We start from the raw sequence: 18,065 nt of genomic DNA on the forward strand, positions 1-18,065 counted from the left end.
TGTGGCACCACAGTCTCACAAGAGCCCATCCTCCAAAGCAAGCCTTTTCATCAAGCTGACAGCCGTAGGAGCAACAGCGAGTAGCTTCATGTGTATTGGATTCGTTTTTTTCTACATTGTGTCTATGCCCAAGCCAATGACGTTAGTAACTTTATGCTTGCAAGGCATAACATAAGCGGTGTCGTATAGCAATTTGCTATGCAATTCTGTAGGTTTGCTAATTAAATTGACATTTGTGTAGCAAAGCTAGCTATTTAAGTTACCCTGTCCAATGAAAGCACCGCTCATCCTGCATTCCTCTCTTACACTTAGGGCTCTCTCCACCCTCTTTGTCTATGTTGACTGCATTTTCAAAGAGGGAGAGGGCGAGAACTAGATTTCATTTCGTTGGGGATGATGTAACACATTGACGAGTGAATACTTTTGAAAATGTACGTGATCACTCAGCCAAATGCTTTGGATTGGAAACCTAGTTTTGTGACCTTCTAGTTGCAATCATCTGTGCAACAGTTGCTCACCTCATGAGCTGATCCCTACTCCTTGACATACTATCGTATCACCCTGTTTCTTTATACCTGATGCCGTGAAATTGAGAGGGCAGCAAACGTCAAGATTTCCAGCAGTTCTCTGCCTGCTACAAAATCTATTCTTATTATCTTACTTTTGTTCCCCTTACATAATGAATACACAAAGCCAACTAGATGTTTATGCAAAGTAGTTGGCAATGGTTCCATCGAGTCTGCAAATCTACTGATTTACTGCAATATTATGCTCTGTAGTTTTCCTCCAGAACTCACTTTGCTCTATGATTATAATTGCATTATATATTGAACCTGTGGGAGATAGCTGGGCAAACTGTTTTCAGCTAACCTTCTACATTTTACAGACACTAACCCAGGGCTGGCAAAGTCTACTCACCCGCTTGCATAGTCGAGTAGATTTAATGAAGGGGTGAACACCATTTGGAGGGGGATGTTTGAAACCTTTCTGTGACATTTCCTTTGTTTGCAGTAAATGTCTAAGGTTTGACTGCAAGGCTCGCTGCTGGATGGCAACAGTGTGCCAAGCATAAAGTGGGCTTGTGTTGACATTCACCATTTTACAGGAAGCGCATTTAAATGTGTCGTCATCCGTTGCCATAGGTTGAGTAGGTAAACTAAGTTACTCGACCTGCAGGGGCGGGCATGGCTTGGGAGCCATGCAGTAAGCAGCAGCACCTCTGAGCTCCTGAGAGATCCTACGAATTAATTGGTCAAACTGGCCCGGTTTGTTATAAAAATATAAGAGTGTCGGATGGTGGCAGGAACATCTGGGTGAAAGCCCGTCGCACAAGAAGGTGAGAAGCAGGCACATGGCGGCCACAACGAATCTGCGCAGAGGATGAACGAAGATGGTGGACAGGAGCCCTGTGGCGCACTGAGGAGCAGAGAAGTGGGCGCATGAGGTGACGACCACGGGAAGCAATGGAGCAGACAGCGAAGGGGTGAGACGGAGTGAGCACCAGGTGAGAGAACCAAGCTGCAATGCGAATGAGAAGCAAGTAGCTTCCTGGCTGCCGGAGACTTCACTGAGGGAGGCCGGCACCGGATGCAAGCAGGGGACAGCGGAGTGGCGTGGCGAGGCAGACGGCACCGCGAGGACTCCGCAAGCTGAACACCAGGTGAGCCCAGGAAGATAGCTGGAGGCCAGGTAACGGGCGAAGGGAGAGGAAGATCGCACACAATGCAGATCAATGCGCCCCCACTCCCACACCCCGGGATCCTCGCTATAGCACACAGCACGCAGGGAGACTGGCGGTAAAGTGGGATTAAGGACTTGGGGCGCCTCCATAACAAAACCTGCTGGGGTTGCCGGTTACTCCTCGCTTGCGCCACAAACCTGAGAAGGTGGACGTGGTCTGCCTGCATCAGCGGACGAGCCACTAGCATGGGAGGACATAATCCACTGAATTTGTACAACACAGCAGGAGTGTATGGTGAGGGGTGGCGGCCAGCACAAGACTCCTGAGTGAAACCGAGCAAAGAAACAGACCGTTCTCAGACTTAACACCTCTGGCTAACCTGCTGCAGTGCAAGCAGGCCATACACACGGCGAGAAGGCAAGGAGACATCCCCCACTGCACAACTAACGTTCTGAGAACATGGACGAAGCCCGCCACACCCACAGACGGGCCACTAACGTGGGAGGACATAACCCATGGAATGCATGGGTCGTAAGGGTAAGCAGACTAGCATGGAAAATTACGCCCGCAAGAACGACACTAGCCATCACACCCGGACAGACGTCGACACGAGCACTCAAGATCGGAACAGGAAGGGTGGCAGGAAGATGGTCCAATCCTCATGGCCATAGCAGCGTTGAAGACACCACTCGAGTACAAATTAGATGCTCTAATTGTGGACGTGGGCCTGCTACAGCAAGACGTTCGGACCCTGGCAGACAGAGTGAGCACGGCGGAGCAACAAGTGCAGAACAACCCCAATAACCTCACAACTGCCCAAACCCAAATGACAGACATGCTTGGTCGAATACAAACTCTCGAACATAGGGTCGAAGTCGCAGAAGGGAGTGCTCGATGAAACATGCGCATCCTCGTTGTGCCAGAAGGCAAGGACAACACAAACTATGTAGAAAACCTATTATTGCAAGAAGTGGGCGTTGAGGTACTATCACAAGGCTTTGCAGTGGAAAGAGCCCACAAAGCCCTGACCAGAGACTCCCCTCCCGGAGCGCCCGTTCCACCCCATCCCCATACCCTCCTAAGACCCATGATGGCTAATATTATGAACTTTAAAGACCGGGAAAAGATACAAACATTTTCAAGAGAAGGAGGCACGATCACCAGAAACTCCTTCAAGACAGCAATCTACCCGGACTACGCAGCGCTAGTGCAAAGACAAAGAGCACGATTTGGACCAACAAAGAAGCACCTCAGGAACGCGAACCTGCGATACATGCTGATATACCTTGCCAAACTAAAAGTGCTACGAAATGGCAGAACCCACCTTTTTGAAACCACAGAAGCCCATGAATGGATTGACCAACAAGGAATACCCCAACCAAACACCAGGAATGCACACAATGATAGGCATGCACCCCATTAAGGCAAAGGCGGAAGAGACTGGGAAGACCTGAAAAAATGTAGAAGACACCAAATATGAAACACGTGACCAGATGGAATATGTATCCAGAGACTGAGGAGGCAACCCCGAAGTTGGAGATGCCAGTTCAAAGGCATCACGCTGCGGCGAGCAAGCCTCAGGGAACTGATACTGTGCAAGGAAAGCGGCATAGCCCGATCAAGGGGAGGGCGTTTGTTAACAGCTAAAGTTTGCTGGAAGAAAGGTGGCATGAGAACACATCACACAAAGAACAACACGAAGGCGCAAGAGGCAAAAAACAAAAACACAAAAGGAGGGGGGGGGGGTGAGGATCATCAGACACCTGAGTAGCAAAGGAATCGAGCAGATCCCACTTCGAGTAAAGTTTGACTGCAAAGAGGAAGCGAGCACGATAGCAGTGGACGCAAAAGCAAAAAACTAGAAGTGGGCAGGAAGCACGAACAGGAGAAGAGAATAGGCCCCTGGGAAGAGACCAGCTGCCAAAGTGAGCCCTGTAGAAATATGCATAGCCACATGGGATGTACGATGACTAAATTATGTCAAGAGGCTGAATGCATGGTTGAACATATCGAAAGTGAAGGTGGCAATGCTGCAGGAAACTCACCTGATGAGAGAAAAACAGTCCAAGATAGCAAGAAAGTGGGTAGGGAAAATGTATGGGTCGACCTATTCCAACTATGCCAGAGGCGTACGAATGTGGGTGGCCCCCAGTGTCCCTTTTCAGCTTCTAACACAGTAACAGGACAAAGAGGGCAGGCTAGTCATAGTGCACAAACTGTTAGAAGACTAAGTGTGCTTGGTGAATACATATGCCCCGCATCATGATGCAACAACGTTCAAGACGCAGGCATTTCGACTAGGTCCATGTAGGGAGGTGACATATATTTGGGCAGGAGACTTCAACTGCACGCTCAACCCGATGTTGGCTAGGTCAGACAACAAATACAGGAAACCAGCACCACCGGCGAAAGCACTACAGACGATCTTAACCAACTGAGACTAGAAGATGTCTGGAGGGAAATGCATGACAAAACCAGGGGGTAGTCTCATTACAGTTCCCCGCATGGAACGCATACACGTATAGATTATATCTTCACGGGCACCGAAACATAGGAGAATTTATGGACATACTTTAGAGCAAGAACACTCTCAGATCATGCCCCGCTATTGGCGACATGGGGATACACACACAGTAAAGCCCCTATACCAAGGTGGCGACTAAGAGCGGAAACCTTGTTTGATAGGGAGTTCCAAGAACATATGGTGGTAGTAATCTATTGTATCCTGCATAACACAGGCAGTGTGGACAGGTCTGGGACCCTATGGGGCACCTTCAAGGTGGTGGTTAGGGGAGCGATGATGGGAAAGACCAGGGGACTTAAAGGGAGCATCCTGGAAGAGCTTGCAAATGTAGAGAGACATAAAAGAAGCAGAGCGACAGGCAGGCATAACTGGGGAGGAACTGGCCGACCTAATATCATTAAGATTACAGTGTAACAGCATCTGGGAGAAGCTGGGGAAACTAGACGTAGAGGGCGATAAACCAGGTAGACTCCTTGCCTGGTTAACCAAACAGGAAACAAAGAGACTGATTAATGCAATAAAAAACAAGAGTGGGGAAGTAATGAGAGCCATAGAAGGTATCAATCCGGTGTTCTCGCAATTTTACAAGACTCTGTATTCTCTGAAACACGAGGCAGATAACTGGGAAATAAGTGAAGCCTTGACCTAAATAGAACTACCACAATTAACTGATGAATAGGAGACACTTGAAGCCTCGCTAACCGTAGAGGAACTAGAAGCTGTAATAGATAATCTCCCAACAGCCAAGACCCCAGGACCTGAGGGGTTGCTTGCAGAGTTTTACAAGAAATACAAGCAGACTCTAGCACCTAAACTGTTGGAAGTCTGAGGAGGCGTACACACTGGGCCAACTACCAGATAGTATGATAGAATCACTAATAATACCCATCCTGAAACAAGGGGAGTCACCTCTAGATTGTGGTTCATACAGACCACTCTCCATGATCAACCAGGATTGCAAAATCCTGACAGCAACCCTGGCTAACCATCTTAAACAGGTCATACACACGTTGGTGTATTCGGATCAGACAGGAAACGTCCGAGCCGAAACGCCACCTGGAATTTGCAGAGGCTGCACCACGTTATAGACCAGACTAACCAGAGATGGGAGGAAAGTTTGGTGAGGTCTTTGGATGCAGTCAAAAGCCTTTGACTCTCTGAACTGGAACTGGCTACTGCATGCACTTAAACACTTTGGAATAGGGGAGGGCTTCCTGAAATGGATCAAGCTGTTATACAGGGACCCCAGGGCGAGGGCAAACACATTTCAGCGGCATGGCGAATACACTGGGGCACAATACAGGGCTGCCCGTTGTCGCCACTGCTTTACATATTAGCCCTAGAACCGTTAGCAGCCTTCCTTAGAGCGGAGCTTGGTGAGGCAGGAATTAAAATAGACATCCTCATCCATCTAGTCTTGCTGTATTCTGACGACATGCTCCTGTATGTCAAAAACCCACAAGATAATCTACCATACCTGGTCGATGTAATGGAAGCATTTGCCAAGCTGTCAGGCATATCCATTAATGAAGAGAAATCCACCCTGTACCCCCTAGCAGTACGCGGACAGATTAGCACAGACCGACTGCCAGATTTGGGCCTGACATGGGCATCGCGCACCTTTTCGCTACCTGGGAATAGATCTAAATCACGACCCTGCTGAGACGCAGAAGGCTAACACGCAAGTAGCGCTAGAGAAAATAGCAAAGTCAATAACCTTCTGGAAGAAACTGCCACTAGGCATGATAGGAAGAGCAGCCTTGCTGAAGATGACAGTACTACCCCGGCTCCTGTATTACTTCACTTATACTACCTGGCGGGGCAGCTGCAATTTGTGGCACACTGGCTGGGGGATGGGACATTCATAAACTCATTGCTACTGCAGCCAGCACTACACCACTGCTATCTGAGGGAAGTAATATGGATGGAAAAGTCCTTAATCCGAACATTCCCCACCCTAGCCAGACTGGGTCTGACCCTATGGAAGAAGGCGTGGAAAATCCAGTGAAGCCGGGACCCCTGCTCTGTGCATATCCCACTAGCAGGACTTGCAACACCCGACCAGAAGCTCTTGCGGCGTACCGGACACACTGGCAAGCTAAGGGAATTGCACAGGTTGGAGGCTTATGGAAAGAGGGGCCATGGGTGGAATTTCAGACCCTAATATGACGTACATAAAGGCCAAATCATGCTTAACAGCAGCATGGTAAAGAATATTAAAAAGAGATTGCCAGATTTATCTGAGGAAACCGGAACAGGCGAGAGACTAGATGCATGGTATGACGTGGCTGAAGGCGGACACAGTGTCCAGACTATATGAACGGCTTCTGAGGAGTCACAACACACAAGAACTGTCGGCACGTGGGAAGTGGAACTCCAAAAAACCTTCACAGATGAAGAATGGGCAAGGTACATAGGTCTCCAGAAATGTGAGATTTAGGCAGACACAGCTCTGTCACGCAAAGAGCATACCTTACCCCTATTAGAATATCCAAGATGGGGAGCAAAGCAACACAAAGCTGCCCTAGATGTGCAATGGAAAACGCATACATGCTGCATATGTTCTGAGACTGCCCAATAATAACGAAATTCTGGGACGGCATTAAGGCAAGAGCAGCAGAAGGCGGAATTCACATGCAGGCATGGTCACTGGAGTCTTACCTGCTGGGACTTTTCCCGAGAGGAGACCAGCCAAGAGCACACCTAGCCAAAATGAAAGACCTGACGAGTATTCTGGCGAAACGCCGAATAGCGATAGCTTGGAAATCTAATACTGGTCCGACAGTTGAGGCATGGTGGGCAGACCTGAAGCGATGGACACTGGCTGAAACAGTATGGCAAAATATAAAGATACAAGGTAGAGAAAAAGGAATCAGCAACTCAACACTCTTCAAGTAAATATCACAACATACAAATTTGTATTAACAATCATTAAAATACATCATGAAAAACAACTAAAGACTAAAACATCATTAAGAATAAAGTGCAAGTGACACTCTCACTAATGTCTTAATTCAGCAGTACGCAGAAATGATGCATTGATGCTTATTTTATGCATTGGGTACACATAACCTCTTGTGACATTCAAAATATTAGTACAATATTGCTAATCAATAGGGTTACTTTGCTAATCAAGAATATTTTAATTAGAAAATTCTGCTAATCACTTTTTGAAAACGAATGTATGCCTTGACTTACTGTGTGGCTCAATTGCACATAATGTGACACATTATCCCACACATTTTTCCACCAGGTCTTGGCCTTGGGTGGACTCATTTTAACAGCAGTCTCTTGAAAATGTCAGATGCTTCAACCAAAATAAAAAGCTAAGTAAATCTGGTGAAACCCCTGCAAAATGACATGCTTCCTGCTTGACCCTAGATTGTGAGGAAGGAGTTAATGAATCCTTTACAAAAATGCTTGTTGTGAGACAACTGAGCATACAGCTATATTTCTTGCAAGGAGTCCCATAGTTGGATTTAGCTTTTGCTGGAGACACACCCCCCCACCCCCACCTTCCCCCTGTGGATGCATTTGAACTTCTGCTCTACCTCTTCTTATTCCTTGATGCTATGTCCGATGTTGGATTTAGGACACTTTGGTAATGTATTATGTATTTACTTTTCATGGTTTGGCAGATTCTGCTCCTTTCATAATCTTTTTTTCAGAGTATTCAGATACTTCCATCTTGTGAACCTGCCGTGATTGAGGTATACACCGCAGATTTCTCCTGAGGACCTGTCGAGGCCTGTATATAAACCTTTTATAGCCATTAACACAAATACTGAGGCCCATGTGGTTTGGCATCAAGATCCGAATGCCTGCTGCCATTGCCCCATCTGTGGTTCCAGACCATCAGTAAGGACAGAGGCCAAGCAGGCTGTTACATCGCAGCTAACCAGGTCTCACCAGAGTGGTGGGCACTACTCTGTATCTACAACTACGACTCCCCTGTTTGGCAAGTTGACGCCCTGCAGTCAACAGCCTGTACATGTGGGTATTGCAAGAATGCCAGAATGATAAAATAAACCTTTTCACCCCGCCAAGAAAAAACTGCTGCGCTTACAGTGGCAGTTGGCAGAGCACAGAGCTCACAGGTTGTGTGACAGCGTTGTCCTCTGGGCATTTTGCCCACTTGATTAGGCATCCAGTCCAAAAATGTTTAAATCTCAATCTGTATTGCTTGTAAGCCTAGACCAGGATTGGTCAGCAGGCCATGCACCACATGTAGAAATTGACCTTACCCTGTCCTATGATTTTGGTGTTCTCATCTACCAGCCAGTCACGGCAGGAGAACAGTGTATAGATAAAGGGACTTTTGATGAGTAAGGGATCCCCTCTTCAATAATGGCTTTTCACAAGTAAATCATGCATTAATTGAGTTCTTAGACGTACAAACACCTCTTTGCAATTCAGCAGAGACAGTTTTGGTGGCAAAACTATCGGGCAAGTGTGGAAACCTGCCATTCCAATGCAGGCAGATATGATGGAGGCCAAGCGGGTGTAGGAGGCACTGCATTTCGCTGCTTCTACTATCTGGTAGCTAGACGTTCTGTTTAGAACAATGCGGAACTAGAAATGATGCTTGCAGACTAACACCCCGCACAATCAGCAGTAATAGCTGCAGCCCTGGTGCAAGATCAAGGCCAATCGTTCTAGAATGGCAACCCTGATGGGACATAGTGAACTTCAGTGATTTTAAATATTAAAGCATATAACAATCACTGGTACTTTATAAAATGCCAGTCTTTGTCTGAAAAGTGTTCCAGGGAAAACATTTTAAATTCAGCTATGTATCTTAGTAAGTCACTTAAATGGAGTTCTGAGTTTCCAACATTTGTCCCATAGGAAATGGGGCCAAATCCCATATGTCGACTGCAGTTCTAGGGGATGAAAAGTAAGGTAATTTCTCCTTTATCCACACATGTGCAGAAGAATGGGCAACCAGCAAGAAATGGTCCCTTCACAGGGACAACAGGGTATCCCAAATATGGCTGCAAGAGCCATGTGCTCGGGCCTTGACACACGAGCATGGCAAAAGAGCACAATATTATTGATCTCTGCCCATGAAAAGGTCTAATTGCTTCCTTTTTGATGGCATGCAATCGTTCGAAACCTCAACAGAGGAGGTACCAATGAAAGAACAATATGACTGTAAAATCATGATCTGCCATTTCTTAACCATGAACACCAGCCATTATATCCTTGAAGTATAGTAGAAGGCACTTTCTGGCTTGCTCTTAGCAGTGTAGAGACTGTGGCACCCCCTCCTCTTTCCAACATAGCAAAACAATGCCTCTCCTGCTCTGACGGAGATTCACACAAACACTGAACTGTGGTCACCACAAATGGTAGGGCGCTGCATCTCATAGTTGGTTAATGCTCACCCAAGAGCGTTGGGTGCTCTCAGTGAAAGCTGATACATAGCATGATAAATGAAGCATCAGCCAAGACCAAGATTTCAAAATCAAACACTATTTTTATTTTGGGGACTTAAAATAAGGTGAACCAAATGGTATACAGCACGGTGTAAGGTTGCAGAAGAAGGACTCTGACACAAAGGTGGCATGTCTGGGGCTAAAGACTTGCATTATATGCTAAAGCAAGAGAAACCCTATCTTTGCTTATTCCTAGGAGGGGTTTCTCTGCCTCAGCTAAAGATCTAAGTTGACTGTCAGGATGTCTCATAAGGTAAAAGTGGCCACCATCCTGTGTGAAACGTGAGAAACGTGCACTACTTTCTCTTGCACTAGAAACCAAATAATAAAGCAGTACTGTTATGGTCCCAGGAGAATGTCTTTGTTCTCCTGGGTTATGGTCAAAGTTCGACACAATGCTTTCTTGGTAGGCCAGGAGAATGCCTTCCTTCTCATGACGTTCTATCTCAGATAGCCTTGGGGAATTACTCCTTTCTTTGGGTCACAAAGTTCTAAATACTTTTTTGGTAGGCCAGGAAAATGCCTCCCTTCTCCTGGCGTTTGGACTCTGTATGCCAAAAATAAAACCGGAGGAATGACTCCCTTCCCCAGGCCTGTTGGACCTTTCTCCTGGTCCGAGTTACCAGGAGAATGACTTCCCTTCTCCTGGTAATTATAAAACAGTCTCTTACAACCAGGGGGATTTACGCCCTTTCCCTGGTCTTCTCTTCATTATGTTTCACAATTACAACTCCCAACTGTGAGTGTTGGGAGAGTCCGCAACCATGACTTCACTTCTTCTTTGATTGGGCCCACTTAGTTCACTTCCCTGACAAATACTGCCACGATGAAGGGGACTTGTATCACTCTCTTGGTTTGGGTCCCGACCCTTGTTTCTCTCCCTTTTGGTCTCCTTGGCTGCCTCGCTTGCCAAGTACTGACATGAGGGGGATAGTCCTGCTTATTATATCCATACAGGGTTTTTGCCTTCTGTACCTTGCAACCTCGATCAGCCCCCGTGCCTCTCCAGTTACCTTGCCTGTTCCCGGGATGCGCGGCCGGTTCTTCCTGGGGTCTCTCTCCTACTCTGTGGGCATCTCCATGTCTGGGTGTTGAGGGTTCAGCAATGCAAGGCTGACAACTTTTGGATGATTGTTCAAAATTTAAATTATAAATGTTATCAAACGCCTCACTATCCCTACTCTGTCGAGGATTTCCCTGCCTATAAAAACTAAAGGGAAACACTCTTAACACAGGATGTCTGGCCCTCGCAATTAAACATCAACTACACAAAGAAAATATATGGCAATGCAAATAACACAAACAATGATATTCTGTGTCTTTTGGTAACCTCTTAGTAACCTGGGTGAGCTCTCCTTCCCCAGGATGCTAGGTAAACTCGGCTCCAATGTTCAACAAAATGAAACCAGGAAATCCATGTATGTAATAGTCTCAATTCAGTTCTTGGTGTCATCAATGTCTAAGTAAAGTTTTGTTAACCAAAGTTCCGATAACAGAAAAGCTTGCCCACTTGGTGATGAGACTTCCCACTTCACTAAAATAGCATCAATGTCATTCCCAGCCACAATGCTTTTCCACAACTTTACAAGAATTACCACAGTTCAAAGGAAATACAACTCCTGTAAATGTTAATGAATCGCAGTTCTTGGTTAACACCTGTTAAGTCTTTCTTTACAAGATTAGGAGTCACAGTAGGTATCTTTGCCAGGATGACTTCACAGCACTTCTACTTTCACTTCAACCTCTACTAGAGTTTACCATGAGGGCCTACTGCTTTGCCTCATAGTATTCTACCTTCATTTGTGCTACTGAAGTTTTAAATCTGGTGACTTCCAAATACACCACCACAGCTTCAGTACGTTGTGACTTATTGAGCTTGTGCATGCCAAAATTCTCTTTTGGGTGCTTTAACACATTCAATAGACTAGGCATTCTTTTTCTGAACCTTTGTTTTCAGAGGGACAACCTCTTTGCCTCTCGTCTGGCTACAACCTAGAATAGCCTTTATGACACCCATGTCTCTTCTTCCTACCGCCTTTGGCAATATAGGTTGTAACAACTTTAAAAGAATGTTTATAAGTAGCAAGTTTCCCCTTCCCCCGACCTTGCCTTATCCCTCTGCCAACTGTTAGCCAGAATAATTACCCAGAAGCTTTGTTGCCACTCTCTTGGCTTCAGGTAATACTTGCACACTTGTATGTTGGGTAATGCTGAAGTTCTATTTGACTCTCTGCTGTTTAGGCTGTTCTGGCTTCAGTCTCAATTTGGGACTACATTGTTCATTCTTGGTTTGGGCAATGCTTGTTCTCTCCAACTTTAAATGGAATCTTTAAACACTTGACTTCTGTTTCGTAGCAACTGTTGACTGCATTGATAAAGATTCAGCGGTCACTCTTCCTTCTGGTATCTTAATTAGGCCCACGTGACCACTTCATGTACTTTACAGAGTTTTAAGTTTAACAATTGCTTTTCGTATCGTTAGCTCTTCACGCGAGTGCTAAAATTCAAGCTTCCCTTTGTGAAAGACTTGATGAACAACTTCAAACATCACTTCTACTCTTACGCAAGTGATTATTAAGCTGGATACTGTTGCCGGCAGTGCTCGCGCAAGGACACAGAATGCCAGGTTTAACTCTGCGGCTTCTGTGTTCCTTTCTCTGCGTGATGCACCACTTCTACAACTGCTGGCTTCACTTGGGACCCACACCCTTCCTCGCTGAACGCATCAACTGTCTGACCACTCAATTAAGGAGCCCCCCCCCTCTCTCTACTGAGACCCACAGCTTCACAACAGCTGCTCACCATGGTCTCCAACAGGCTTCCTACTGCGCAATCTCTGCAGTTAGGCTCATATGGGGAAAGGCAGCCTTCTGCTGCGCAGTCTCTGCAAATAAGAATTGGGGAAACACGACCCTCACAGGACAAGCAGGTGAAATCTGCTGCATCAGAGTCCCAGCGTCCCTTTGATTCTCCCACTTCTCCCTGGATTGCCAACACTGTGCTTTCATCCTTCTGCTTCTGCTACTACTGCATACACTCCAGCCACAGTTCCAGCTCCTTCTAATTGCCTGCGCCTGAGCTGGCCTTTTAAGCCACTCAGCTTCCCTTGGCCTATCAGGCTTAATTGCCCGACTACTAAGACCGCATGACTCTTCAGCTCTCTTCCTCGTGCCAGTACTCAAGATTATGGGACTTGTAATCCTCAACAACAAAATTGACGTTACAACTTCTTCTGTTGTACAAACAGTGTGGGGTTACTGGGAAAGTTAAACAGGATGGTTTCCCAGTTTTCCTGGCCTGTCCCCCCCCCCACCCCCCGAGCCCTTTACCCCAATGTGATCCTCCCGCAGACAACCCCCCCCGCCCCGGGTCAGGGATCGGGAAGCGTCTGCCCTTCCCTGGCCGCATAAGAAGAGTCCCAGGCCAGGTTTCCAGGAGCAATCCTCATTGATCACAGTGCCATCACCTTCCAGATATCTCCTGCCCTTGGACCAACGTATGTACACTACCTCTTGGACTTGCATCGCTGTCTGCCAGCCTCCCGTTACCATCTGGATGCCATTGGGCAAAGGAGTACTGTTGTCTTCTTGGCTCTGAGAGTGGACCGCTCTCTGCACCAACCTGGCCTTCTCTGCTGCGTCTTCATACTTCCTGGGCTTCAGTCGCTCATCCTGGTTGGCTGTGTCTCCGATGGCATAGGAGGAACCATACCTCTGGGAGTCTATACCACTACAGTCTCTTCTTGCTATTGCTCTTCAATGTTCCTGTGTCCCTTCTTGTCCCATTACTTGGTATTACCTATGTCCCTGACGTTCTTGTTCGTCTGAGTACTTTTCAGAAACTGGTGGCAGGGGGGTGGCTACTGGAGGGGACAGGGGGAATCTCCCCATGAGATCCGCCTTATGAGATGCTCATGCATATTATGCCACCCACAGAGAGACCATCGGGTAGCAACCTCACGTCCCTGTCCTCATGGAAAGGGGCCCCCCTCGGGGGAGAAGTGACAAGAATAAGCGAATAGTCACAATGGATATAAAGTAAACTTAACTCCTGGGTTCTCCACCTCTCGGATTGCCCAGTTCTGGGGTGGACCTTTCAAGCCAGGCTCTCAGTTCAGCCTCTTCTCTTTCTCTGTCTCGCTTCAGGTGTCTCCAAGGGTCAGTGAACCTTTTACAAAGCAGTGCTCCAAAAGAAAATTTTGTTCGATCTTGTCTTGGCAAACGCAGTGTTTAGCATAGTTGGCCACTGCGGATCGTGCATGCTGTTCTATGCTTATTACCTCGCAAAGCAACCTCCTTAAAAGGTCGGCCGATTTTTGCCTCGACCATCATGGTGGACTTCTGGTTCACCACTATTGTAACATGGATTTAATCGGAGATGCTGGCAAAGATAGTGAGCCTTAATGTGCATGAGGACCTGTCCTGGTTTCTCGATCAGTCCTCCTCTGATTTCTACTCGTAGAAATCTCAAGAGGACAGATCGAGACACCAAGGACGGGTACTCATGCACATGAAGACGAACCATGTTTACCAGCGTCTGCGATTAAATCCATGTCGCTGCGTTAGTGAATCGTAACAAGAAGTCCGCCATGATAGTGGAGGAGCACCAAATTATGGGGCGTTACCTGCTGTGCCTACTGTGAGGACCTATGCCAAGATTCATTGCTCTGTGGACAACCTCCTTGCTTAGCCTATTCTGAGCTCTCTGCACCCGCTTGTTCCTCTTCCTGCCTTCCGTGTGCCTTGGGAGACTGAGCATGCCATAACCTACCTGCTCTATCTAGCTAACCTACTACCATTGTCCCTTTGATGTTGCTTCTTTCCAAACTCCTCTCTACTGCAGGTCCTCTTTGCTATACCCCTCTTTCCACTTTTCTCTGTCTAAACTCTTCCCTCTGATCTTCTTGCTCTCTTCCACTTTTCACTCTTCTGTCTTCTCTTTTCTCTCCCCTTGCTCTCTTCTTTCCTTCTCCTTTTTCTCTTCTCTTCTTTCTCTTCTTTCTTTCTCCTTTCTTCTCTTTTACTCCATTTCTTTCTCTCTTCTCTTTCTTTTCTGTTCTCTCCTTTTTTCCTTCTCCCTTCTTACTCCTTTCTTTCTTTCTCTTTTTTTCTTCCTCTTTCTCTTTATTTCCTTCTCGTTCTCTTTTCCTTTTCTCTCTCCTTTCTTTCCTTTGTTTTCTTTCTTTCTCTCCATTTTCTCCCTCCCATTTCTTCCTTTATTTATCTCTTCCTTTATTTCTCTTCCTCTTTCTTTCTCTTCTTTCTCTTTCTGTTTTGTCTGTCTTTCTGTGTCTCTCTTCCTTTGTGTCTCTCTCGTTCTCTCCTTTTTTCTTTTGTTCTTTCTGTCTTTTCTTTCTCTCTTGTCTTTCTTTCTCTCTCTCCTTTCTTTTTCATTCTTATTCATTCTTTCTTTTTTTGTCTTTCTTTGGCTTTCTCTCTCCCGATTTACCCCCCGCAGCCCCAATCCCAAATGGAGTTCAACACATCGCTAAGGGGTTGCGCCAGGATCTGACTTGGTGATAGATAAAATGCAGCCGTCCAGACAAGGTCTTTGTTCAGCATAGCCCAGAGAGCTTCCTGTGGCTCTGTGGAGGCCTCCAAGTATCGAGACAGTCAGGTCATCTCCACCCCACCCAAGTATGCAAACTAGTCCTATCGCGCAGGGGAGCTTAATGTATATAATGATTCATAGTAGGCACGAAATATGTCCCTTTTCTTAACCCCCCCATTCCTTTCTTCCTTCCTCACTCAGAGAATGAATGACTAGTTTCTTTGCTGTTTAAGAAGGTGGGCCAGTAGCTTGCCTGGGATATTGTCCTGCTCATAATACCTGTGTCTCAACCCCATGAGGATCCTTGCCGTCTTTTGAATCCTCAACAGTTTCAACTGCTGATAGGCTGTATTACCTGCTTGTAATTGTAGTGGGTTGGGGTGCAGAGGAATTCCGCTCAGCTGCCCTAACCTCATCCAATAGCTCCCTTTTGACTAGACCCCTAGTCTGCTTCTGTGCCACTGCACTTGCTATGATGTTAATAATGTTCCCTGTAGACACCGGTTTCAGGGAGTCCCATCTGGTGCCGTCACTAGTGTCTCCTTTGGGGTTGTCCTGTAGAGCCCCATTCAGTTCCTCCAAACGAATTGGGTCCTTGATGAGCCCTCCCCCAGTCCACAAGATGCAGAACCACCATATTATGATCTGTCATGAGCTCAATAGTCAAGGTTGCAGCCAGATGGGCCAGCCCTGTGGAGATAAAGATGTAGTCTATTCGTGATCCAGAAGCATGTACATGAGACATGCAAGTATAGACCGTGTCGGTAGGGTGGTGGGCGCGCCATATATCAACCAGGCCGCAATCAACTATACGGATCCATAGCGACTTGGAAGACGCTCCAGTTGTAGCGTACATCGAACAACCCGACCTGCCCTTGCTTCCATCCGTAGCCAAGTCCATGTCCCCTATTGGGATTAAATTGCTCCGTCCCCTAGTTTCGAATTTGTCAAGGGTCTGTTGCATAATGATATGATAGGTCATTTATAACTCGCTTAATACCTAGAGGTTTCTAAGCGCAGACCTGGGGATTGAACCTGTGTTGCTCAGTATCGTCTTGCTTCCAAGTCGAGCACGTTGTCCCTGAGCTATCCTCCCGAGACAGGCTAGCTAAAGCGCTCCTGACGCGTGTTCGGTGCATAAAAGGAGAGTATAGTTGCCGGGCATCCCTGGATCTCCTCCCCCCTCACCTCCCAATCATCTACCGTCTGTGTCCCTTTTGGTGTCAGTGTCCTTGAAACCCAGGTATCTGTGTAATAGTTGCTACCCCTGCCTTTTTACTCGCCACTGAGGAAAATAACTTATGTGGAAAGTGCCTGTTCATAAGCAGAGTGGTGTGTTTCTTGCAGGCCATAAGCACAGTGGTGCGTTTCTTGCAGGCCCACTACATGGCAAGTGCTGGCGTTGCAGTTCCCGGAAGAGCTGAGTGCGTTTGCCCAGGGTGTTTAGGGCTCGGCATTCAAGATACCTACATGAATCGCCATCCCCTCATAGCCAGGCTCTTCGTGTCCCCGGGCCACCAAAGTTTATTTTCCGCCCACACACTCATTCCTCAGGATTGTGCTGTGACGGAGCCCCCCTCAGTCTCATTCCCAATCTGGCAATATTTACCATCCACATACCCATTAAAAATAACTCTGTAAATCCCCAATTGCATCGTGCTCCGTCGCACTCCATAGTTGGATTAGAGAATGCATCTCCGCCTCCTCCCACACAACTCGACCCGCTATCAAATCGTAAGCGAACAGGCAAACCAACGTATCAACTTTTGTGCCCCACAGGTCTAACCTAAACGAGGTCGAGCAGTGGCTTGCAACCACATAGCTGCCGCCGTAATCGTGATCTCCTTGCTACAGAGTCCATCCACGCTTTGCCATTCGAATCGTCTTCCGGAGAGCACGTGTTGCAGACAAGGAAAGACAACCATCCCGTATCATCAATCAGTCTTCTTCGTACTCGCCGGGACAGTCTGCCATGAGTCCACAGCTCTGGTTTCCCTTTACCGGGCTGCCCCCTTGGGCATGCCCTCTTCACCCAGGGTGAGGCTCAGCAAATGGGCACCTTCCTCAACTACAAACATTGTGCGGACCGTATCCTTCCATTTGAACTGGAAACCGAAGGGGTATGTCCATTTATATCGAATATCTTGTCATCGTAACTCCTCAGTGATGGGTCTTGGTGCCGAATAGCCAGGTTTGGCTGGTAGGAATCCTGGTAGATCTGGACCACTGAGTCCAGGTATCGTGTTCTGTTAGCCTTCCTCGCTGCCCCCAAAATGGCTGCTTTCACCCTGTAGTCACAGAACTTTACAACCATTTCTCTAGGGGGGGGGGGGGGATTTGTTACCTCTCTTTGCTGACTGACTGTGTGCCCTTTCCACCTTGATGACCCCCGGGGGGGGGCCTGCGCCGTGATCTGGTAGAAGAGTTTCTGAGCACAGTTCTCAATATTGTCGCCCTCTGCACCCTCAGCCAAGAAGTTTAACCTGAGGTTATCCCTGCGTCAAGGTCATCATACTTGTATTTCAGAAACTTGTTATCTTCCTGCAGAGTGGCCCACTAGTCCTCGGACCTCTCTGACTTCGGCTTCTAGTGTAGCCAGAGCGCATTCACTGTGATAAACCCTGTCTCCCAGTGCCCCTATGTCCCTGTGAAATTCAGTGGCAGAATCGAGCATTTCTTTGCATAGCTCTGCAATTTCAGTATGTAAGGAGTCCTTAATATCCCTTTTGAGAGCATCAAGGGAACATATGAGGAATTCAGGTGTGAGGACCGTCCCCCCCCTTTCCGCCATCCTCACCCTCACTGCATTCCCATATGCTACGATGAATGCTTCTGGGGTGTTTTTTTAAGAGGGCCTGGATCCCCTTTTTGT

At 47.1% G+C, this 18,065-nt stretch overlaps 1 protein-coding gene across 2 annotated transcripts in view; it reads left to right on the forward strand.

Annotated features, from left to right (window-relative positions):
- JKAMP (JNK1/MAPK8 associated membrane protein) overlaps positions 1–18,065 on the forward strand; it is a 408,720-nt gene that overhangs the window by 365,098 nt on the left and 25,557 nt on the right. The window lies entirely within an intron of this gene.

Source organism: Ambystoma mexicanum, chromosome 14 (assembly GCF_040938575.1).
Source record: "Ambystoma mexicanum isolate Mex_15411 chromosome 14, UKY_AmexF1_1, whole genome shotgun sequence".
In the NCBI taxonomy this organism is placed as follows: Eukaryota; Metazoa; Chordata; class Amphibia; order Caudata; family Ambystomatidae; genus Ambystoma; species Ambystoma mexicanum.